The sequence below is a fragment of the Nicotiana sylvestris genome, chromosome 12 (genome assembly GCF_000393655.2).
Source record: "Nicotiana sylvestris chromosome 12, ASM39365v2, whole genome shotgun sequence".
Taxonomy (NCBI): Eukaryota; Viridiplantae; Streptophyta; class Magnoliopsida; order Solanales; family Solanaceae; genus Nicotiana; species Nicotiana sylvestris.
Genome location: NC_091068.1, coordinates 25,417,999 through 25,426,963, shown reverse-complemented (window position 1 = coordinate 25,426,963; position 8,965 = coordinate 25,417,999).

Genomic DNA, 8,965 nt, shown 5'->3' with positions numbered 1-8,965 from the left:
AAGTTTGACGTTAATGGATGAAAGGTGCCTTTCGTGCATAACACACTAAGAAGATAGGCATGTTCATCAATGTTGTGATCGCAAAAGGATATTATATTTGGCATTCTCGAAGCTGGGAGGCCCTTTTTCTCCTACCCCAAACACTTTATACCCTATGTTACCCCTTTTGAGCCTGTGTTATTTCCTTTGACCATCCTATTTTGGAATCAAGTTTAGAGTCAAAAGTACCAAAAAAATTAAAAAAATGAAAAGGAAAGTCCATGCTCCGAGAGTACTAACTGGGGCAACTCTTAGAAAGTTCAAGTGAAAAAAAAAAGAGCAGTGAAAGGTCCATGCCCCTGGAAAATAAAAGCTAGGGCAACTTGTTTTGAAAACAAAAAAAAAAAAGAAAAAACAAAACAAAGAAAAAGAAAGAAAAATGAAAAAGAATAGTTAGGTTAGATGTTTGACTTCGTTAGACCTTATTCGTTTAAAAAAGGATACGTAGGCAGCCTTACACGGTTCGTCCCAACCAAAAAAGAATTAAAAGAAAAAGAAAAAAAATAAATCCAAAAATCCTCAATAGCTGAAACTGGGGCAAAGATTTTATTTCATTTTTGAAAGAGTCGATTCCAAGAGTTGTAAATCTACAACCCCATCATTCTGAGTCTACTTTGAGCCTTCATGTCATCCCTCTTTTCAATCCTATCCAAAAACCTTCCAAATAAAGACCTCTCGATATGCCTTCAAGAATTCCAAGAGAAGCATGCAATGAGCAACGGTTGTAACGCGACATAGAACACTATCAAGTTGCTCACATAAGAAAACAAAAGAAAATGAAAAATAAAAGAAAAATGAGAGTTTTACTAGTGAAAACCCCCACTGGATACTGTAAGGTGACGACAAGTAGAGAGAAATAAATAAGAGAGATTTATTGGTGAAAACCTTTCTAGGCACCACTAGTCGAAAGTGAGTCGTGAAGCTGATACAAAGAATTGGCATAAACAAGCTCGACTTCAAAAGTCATAAGAATTGTAAAAGGGAATATTAAATTAATTTGATAGATCGACCGTAAAGTCCAAAATGCATGTCATGATCATTGTCACACCTCCTTTTTACAACCGGAAGGGGGATATAAGGGAGTTTTTCCAACTAAAGTGACATAAATCGAAATGAGATTATTTTATTTAATTTAGAGTCGTCACTTGGAATAATTTATGGTGTTCCAAGTCACTGGTTTATTTTAATCCCAAATCAAGGAAAATTTGACTTCATTTAAAAGTCTGTGAAACCAAAAAAACTAGGTAAGAAATTCTGTTAATCCAGGAGAAGGTGTTAGGCATCCCTGGTTCCGTGGTTCGAGCACAGTCGCTTAACTATTAATATTAGCCTAATTATCTGATTAATTACAAGTTTCAGACCTATTGTGCATTTTTTAAACTTTACATGCGCTTTTAATTATCTTAAACCGCTTTTAGGATTTATGAAATTATTTCTTGAACAAGTTACGATTGTCGTACACTTACCATTTTGGAACATACCACAGATCACGCTACATGAAATGCACCCGCGATTCGTGATATGTTTATTTTATTATTATTCAAAGTTGTTACGATCGGGTCACATAAAATGTACACCTAATTTTGGGGATTAGGTATCATAACTATACTACGGGAACCGTACCCATAGTCAGGATAGTTAATTAATCGCGCCTAAAGCATTTCTACGATGTTCATGATTCTCCTAAAACTAATTTTGAGATTATTGTAAAGGTCGAGAATTATGGATATAACATTGGGAGAGACATGTATAATTTTAACTACTAAGAAGAATGGGTCAAGGAGCAAGCCTAATGCGTTATTTTAGCCGTGTCCTTTTGAAAAGGTGCTACTACACTGGATCGGGCTCAAAACTGAGCCCAGGCGTGAAGTGAGGGCTCAAAGACAAACCCCAGTCTTTGAGGTGAAGGCCCTAAATGTGTTGAGGCCTTATTTGACCTTCACACTTCCTCCAGTACACAAACATGCAGATATCACACAAATTCTGAATGTCAACATAGTGAATAACTAGACTATAAAACTTAATTTCATATTAACAAGCCATTTGAAATGGTGGTACTAGCTTGAACTACTTTAAATGAAAAGACCTCTTTGAATCGCATCAAATCATGCATAGGAAAGGAAATTAAAACTTCAGCTTTGAAATTAATAGCAATTACAATTAAAACGTCATGCTGTATTTACATCACATAGGCAGATAACCATATCAGTATATCTATCAACTATCTTCATTAACCCTAAAACAACCAATAACATCTGTATTCCTAACCCAAGACAGTATGGACTATTGATGCCAAGGACAATAACCACAAACTATCCTAAACTGAAAATGTGCATATTGAACATTTGAGAGTGCCAACTGATTTATTACAACAACATTCTAACTTTAAAAGGAAAGCACCAAACTATTACACTAGAATCCTATTTTTGAAAGGGAAATTATAAACTAATTCTATTACAATTCATAGGAAATTAGCAGTCTAATGAAGTCTTGCCCCTTTGGATATAGTTGATCCAACCAAGGCCTGATTCACCACCTGGAGCCACCACTTTTAGCATGATATCAACAGCAGTATTTCAGCTCTTAGCTTTTGAACTTGCTGATTTGGCCAACTAGTGGCCAAATCCATAGGTTATAGCTCATGGTTAGCAAGACAAACCCCAAATGACCTCAAGTAAACACCATGTTATTCATCATCATCAGAAGAAGGGAAGAAATGGCTTCAATAACTAATATTCAGAATCAGTGTTAATCATGAAGAACATATGCAAAATCAGTTCTATCGCTGCAAGATTTTAACTAAAGAAATAACTTCAAACAAACCACTAAAATCAGCACTTCCCATTTTAAGGGAAAAGCTACCAGTATTAATGTACTATCAAAACTAGATCATTTTTTCAACCTTAGGATCATATAACAAAAGATTTAATCAGACCCATAGCAGTATAATCAGTAACTGACATGAAATGACATTTATTTAACACACATAGTTGTAACTTTATTGATATTATATCATTCCAAATAGGCAGTATATCAGAAGAGGTAAAATCAGTACCTTAACAACATCAAAAAACCAGCAGTCAACAGATGAAATGTTGATTGAAACTTTAAAGAGGGAGCATCAACCAAAACCAAATAACAACAGTAAGAAACCAACCCAGAAAACCAAGAAACAACACCCAAACTTCTCAGAAATCAGAGTATTTGAGAAATCTGCCTAAAATCTAACTAGGAAAACTGATGCTTTTTCCATAAAGTTTTAAGGATTTTTTTTTGTATTCTGAAAATTTTCAGGTGCAGATATGCTGATGAATGTGTGTGAGAATGAGCGAATAGCTTTCCTTTTATAGGGTATATCCAAAATAGAATCAAAAGAATATTCTACCCTAAATTTCTTAGATAGTACAACATATTTTGACAGAGAATAATGGATAACTGTCCAATTTTTCAGCATCTTTTAAACAATTTTGGTCAGCTGGTACACTTCTAGAATCTTTCTTTTCCTAGATATTTTCTTCTAAAATTTCTGAAATCATCCTAAATATCCTTTTAGTTCAATTAGATCCTTACAAGTTTCTAATGATTTACAAATCAAGCAAACAGGGACATGGCCAGCAATTAACCGAAATCAAATCAAAACAATAATCAAGCAATAAAATAATGCAATTGAATCCTACAATATTAAGCATCCAAAAACCTAAATTAAACTAAACCCTAGCATGAATCAAATCGTGATGGAATCAGCAGGAATTTCATGCAATGAAACTCCTAAAACATGCTAATTCATATTAACATAAGCAAGACAAACAAACACATAAAACTGGAACACTGAAAATCCTAAATTAATCTAATTTGCAAAATTAAACTAATTATCTATTCATAATAATTACAAAATTAGTTAAACCTAAATTAATGAAGTGGAAATTACTAATCTAATATTAAAAGCTAAAAATGTAAAATGAATGATATTTTTTGTGATTTTCATTTCAATAAAGCAAATAATTAACCAATTAATTCTAAAATATGAACACAAAATCTAATATGCAATGCATGATATTTTTAATATTTTTGGGGCATTTTTTCATGATTTTTAAATAAATTAAATGTGCACAAAATGCAAACAATTAATAAAATCTCAACAGTATCGGCATATAGCCTAAACATGATTTCTAGCATGATAAACAACTTCATTACTTTATCACATGATGAAAACACTGTCACACCTCCTTTTTACCCGAAAAGGGATAGGGAGTTTTTCTAATTAAAGTGACATAAATCGAAATGTGATTATTTATTCAATTCAGAGTCGCCACTTGAGATAATATATGGTGTCCCAAGTTACCGGTTTATTTTAAATCCCAAATCGAGGAAAGTTTGACTCCGTTTAATGTCTGCGAAAACCAGAAGACCGGGTAAGGAATTCTATTAACTTGGGAGAAGGTGTGAGGCACTCCCGAGTTCCGTGATTTTAGCACAGTCACTCAACTATTAATAATTGGCCTAATTATCTGATTAATTACATGTTTTAAACCTATTGTGCATTTTTAAGTTTATAATCGCTTTTATTTATATAAGGAGTTATTTCTGGAACAAGTCACGATTGTCGTACACTTGTTGTTTTGGTACACATTATAAACTGCGTCAGGGGAACCGTACCCGCGATCTACAACATGTTTATTTTTATTATTTATCAAAGTTATGGTCGATTCACGTGAAACGCACACTCGAATTGAGAATTACGTATCATGATTATGCCAAAGGAACCGTACCCATAGTCACGATAATTCATTTATGCGCCTAAAAGTTTGCCTACCCATGTGTTGATGGCCTAAACATGCTACTAGCGATTAAACTAGTAGAATAAAACAATTAGCATGCTAAACTTAACTTTCATTATTAACGTCCAACCCCCACAACCAAATTCATCAGATTATTTAATGAATAAAAACTACTATTTCTTAGCTTAAACCTTATTTAATATTTAAATAATACTAATTCAAATTATGTAATTAAACCATAATCTAGAACAATTAAAAATCTACTTTAAGTTCCGAACACTAGCAAACAAACAATATATCAAACATGTAATCACCAAATTTATACTATCTAAAATCAAGCATAGGACAAAACACTAAGAGAAATAAGGCAAGAATTGGACCTCAAGTGAGCAGAGACAGCTTCAAAACTCGGTTAAATATGAAATTCCAGGCCCAGCAATTTACAACAGAAGGCCAACTCGAACCACAAAAATAAATGGTAAACCTTTCACCGAAGCTTCGAACGGATCTCACACGACTTAGCCTCAATCGAATACCAGTGAAAACCAAAGGTCCGAATTTGAAGAGAAGAAATAGAAATATTTTGTATATTAATTCAAAACAGAAACATTGGCTCCTTCATCCATTTTTGTCGAAATCTGAAGGCCAACAAAAAATTGGACAACAAATTTAAAAGCAAAAATATTCCCCAAAGCCTTAATACCTTTCTGTCTCTCCACCTGCGTGCATGTGTATGGGATTGTTGATTTTGGCCAAGGAATTAGAAATTGATGTGATTTTGGGGATTTTTGGTTTAATCCTTTTTGGGTTTTTAGTTAACATGTGGAAAAGTTGGACCAGGCGCTAGGGAGATAGGGTGGTGCGGCAGTGGTGGTTGACCTTAGGGGTGGGCCGCTGGTCTTCTTCTCTAGGGTATATGTGTTAGGGTGTATATGCTAAAGGGTCTAGGTTAAAGGATGGAGTAATGGGCTAAGGGCAATTGGGTTGATCCAAAATTGCTTAAGAAAATTCAAAAATGAGACTAGTTTTGGGGTTGTTCAAACTCTTTTAGCTAAATCGCAAATCTTATTCTAAAAAGTATAATGTATTTATAAAATATAGAAATCACTCTTAATTAAAATAAACTACTAAAATAAAACTAAATACTAAAAGTGAAACTATTTTTGTATGTTTTTTAATTTTATGAAAGGTAGATAGACTAAAAGTAACTAAATAAAATATCAATTAGCTAAATAAAAAAAAATATTTTTGTAATTTTTATTTTTGTGATAAAATAAAGTAAAAGGGTCAAAACTAGTTAAAATAACAATATTAGACCTAAACTAAATATTTAGCCGCTAAAATGTATAAAATCTCTGGGAGGGTCAAAAATTACATGTCTACAGCTGCTCCTTTTTGACTGGAAACACGAAGAGTTTTCAGACAAAGAACGACGAAACAGGTTTGACTCGACCCTTATTTAGAGAGACCAAAAACTAAAAGAAATGAGATTGTGAGCGAGCTCTGGTATTTGAGCTGCCTACATATCCTTGGCTATAAAGGAATCAGGTCATGTGTAGTTCAGACGTGAATGAAGTGATGGAGTATACCGAGGTGGAGAGACGAGCGATGTGCCGTCGAGGTTCCGGTCCGGTGTCCTGTTATTACATCAGAATCAAAATCTAAAATAACTAAACAAACCTATCAACAACCTATCAGCTATGAATTACAAGCTTCCTATCTATGAGTCTTCTGAAGCTTGATCTTGAGTCTTAGTTGGTTCTTCATGCGAACTCTGATATGAATCTTGATGCTTGTTAGCTGCAGGTGCTGGTTCTTTCCTTTTTCAACTTCTCGGATCAAGGCGGGACATGCAAATCTTGTGACTTCAATCACGTCTTGAGCAGTCCACATCTTTACTCTGCTTCTGCACTTTGTGTTCACTTCTTTTTCTTTTCTTTTTTTTTCTTTTATTCTGGATTGAGACTCATTCTTTTGGTCATCTCGAACCCTGTGCCTCGAGGTAAAACCTGCTCAGACACTAAAACAAACAAATGAACACAAATTTTCTACCCCAGTTTTTACTAGGAAAATTTCGTGAGTTATTATAACAAAATTCTAAACTACTTCTTTATTGAAAGAAAATACAATTCAGGATTGTGTATCCCTGGGATAAAAAGATTAGGGAGTGGAGACCCTATATCTAAAATGAAATCAACTAGGGATTGGAGACCTTATTGTTGGAAAATCATCAACTAGGGAGTGGTGACCCTACGTTGGCATCAACTAGGGAGTGGTGACCCTATGTTGGCATCAGGTTATGCTGGCATCAACTAGGGAGTGAGACCCTATATTGGAAAAGTCATCAAGTCATGTCGGCATCAACTAGGGAATGAGACCTTATGTTGGCATCAACTAGGGAGTGATGACCCTATGTTGGAAAAGGATAGAGAATTGTGTACTTTATGCTAAAACGAACCAAGAAGGATTTTTTTTGGTTGTTTGACAAAATCATTCTTTTAAACAAATTTCTCCAACGCTTTCATCATACTAGGTTTTTTTATCTTAGGTGAAAGATTCATCAGACTAAGACGTTTATCCTAGGAGAAAGATTTCATCAGACTAGGTTTGTTGTTTCCTTTTTTTTGTTATCTTAGGAGAAAGGTTCATCAGACTAAGACTTCGTATCCTAGGAGAAAATTCATCAAACTAAGATTTCTATCCTAGGAGAAAGTTCATCAGACTAGGTTTTCTATCTTAGGAGAAAGATTCATCAGATTAAGATTTTGATCCTAGGAGAAAATTCATCAGACTAGGTCCTTTTTTTGGTATCTTAGGAGAAAGATTCAACAGACTAAGATTTCTATCCTAGGAGAAAGTTCATCAGACTAGGTTAACTATCTTAGGATAAAGATTCATCAGACTGAAATTTCTATTCTAGGAGAAAGTTCATTAGACTAGGTTTTCTATCTTAGGAGAAAGATTCATCAGACTAAGATTTCAATCCTATGAGAAAATTCATCAGACTAAGTCCCTTTTTTTGTTATCTTAGGAGAAAGATTCATCAGACTAAGATTTCTATCCTAGGAGAAAATTCATCAGACTAGGTTTTCTATCTTAGGAGAAAAAATCATCAGACTAAGATTTTATTGGGAGAAAATCCATCAGACTAGGGATTTTTATCCTAGGAGGAAAAATGTGAGTGCAATGGCAACATTTTATCCACATTAGCAAGACAAATAAAGGCAAAGATTTGAGAAACTTCCTTTTGTCGGCTCTTCTCTTCTCTTCATTTTTTTTTGAAACCACTTTCCTTGCACTGCTTTGTTCCTGTTCAAACAAAGAAAATTTTTGTCAGTTTTAAAAGTGGTAGTCGGTTTTTGGCCTTGAGTCTTGAGCAGCTTGGCTTTTGCTCGATCATCTTGAGTCGGTCTCCAGAGACTTTTGTTATACACCAACTCTGATTGTTTCACACCCAGTATTATTTGTATTTGCGGTTTAATCAGCCTTATCCCAACTGGAGATATTTGCTTAGGTGACCTTTTCTGATATCTTGAATGACTTCCTACTTTTGAGCAATTTGTCTGTCAGAGAGAATCACAAGTTATCTTTATTTGCACTAAGTTGGCTGACAAGAGTCTTTTGGGGAGCCTTTGCATGAATCCTCAAGGCATGTTGAAAGTAACAACTGAGTGTACTGGCAAAATTTACTTTGTGCAACTAAAAAGCTGGTAGCAGATTTTAAAATCTTTTCTTGCTTTTTTTGACAAAGACTGACTTAGAGTGAAAGACACAATGGTGCAAAGAAACAAGTATTAACAAGAAATGCCCCTGTCCGGAAGGATAGAAGGAAGAGTTTTTTTTCTTTTTTTTCTTTTATTTTGCGATAACTAGCCTTAATGATTGTGAGCATGTGATTTTTTCCCTACTAAAAATACTCCTACAAAATCAAACGAATAGATTTTTCCAAATTGTTTTTCAATTTTTATAGGATTTTTATGACCCATAGTGATCGTTTCTTGCTGTTGTCTTACTGATTTCATTAATATTTCGTACACATTCATATTCATTCATTTTATATCATATCTCAGTCTGTTGTTATTTATTGATACATCATATCATTATTTTCGGGCTAGTTTCATGACATTGTGAGCCTGTGAGAGAGAGAC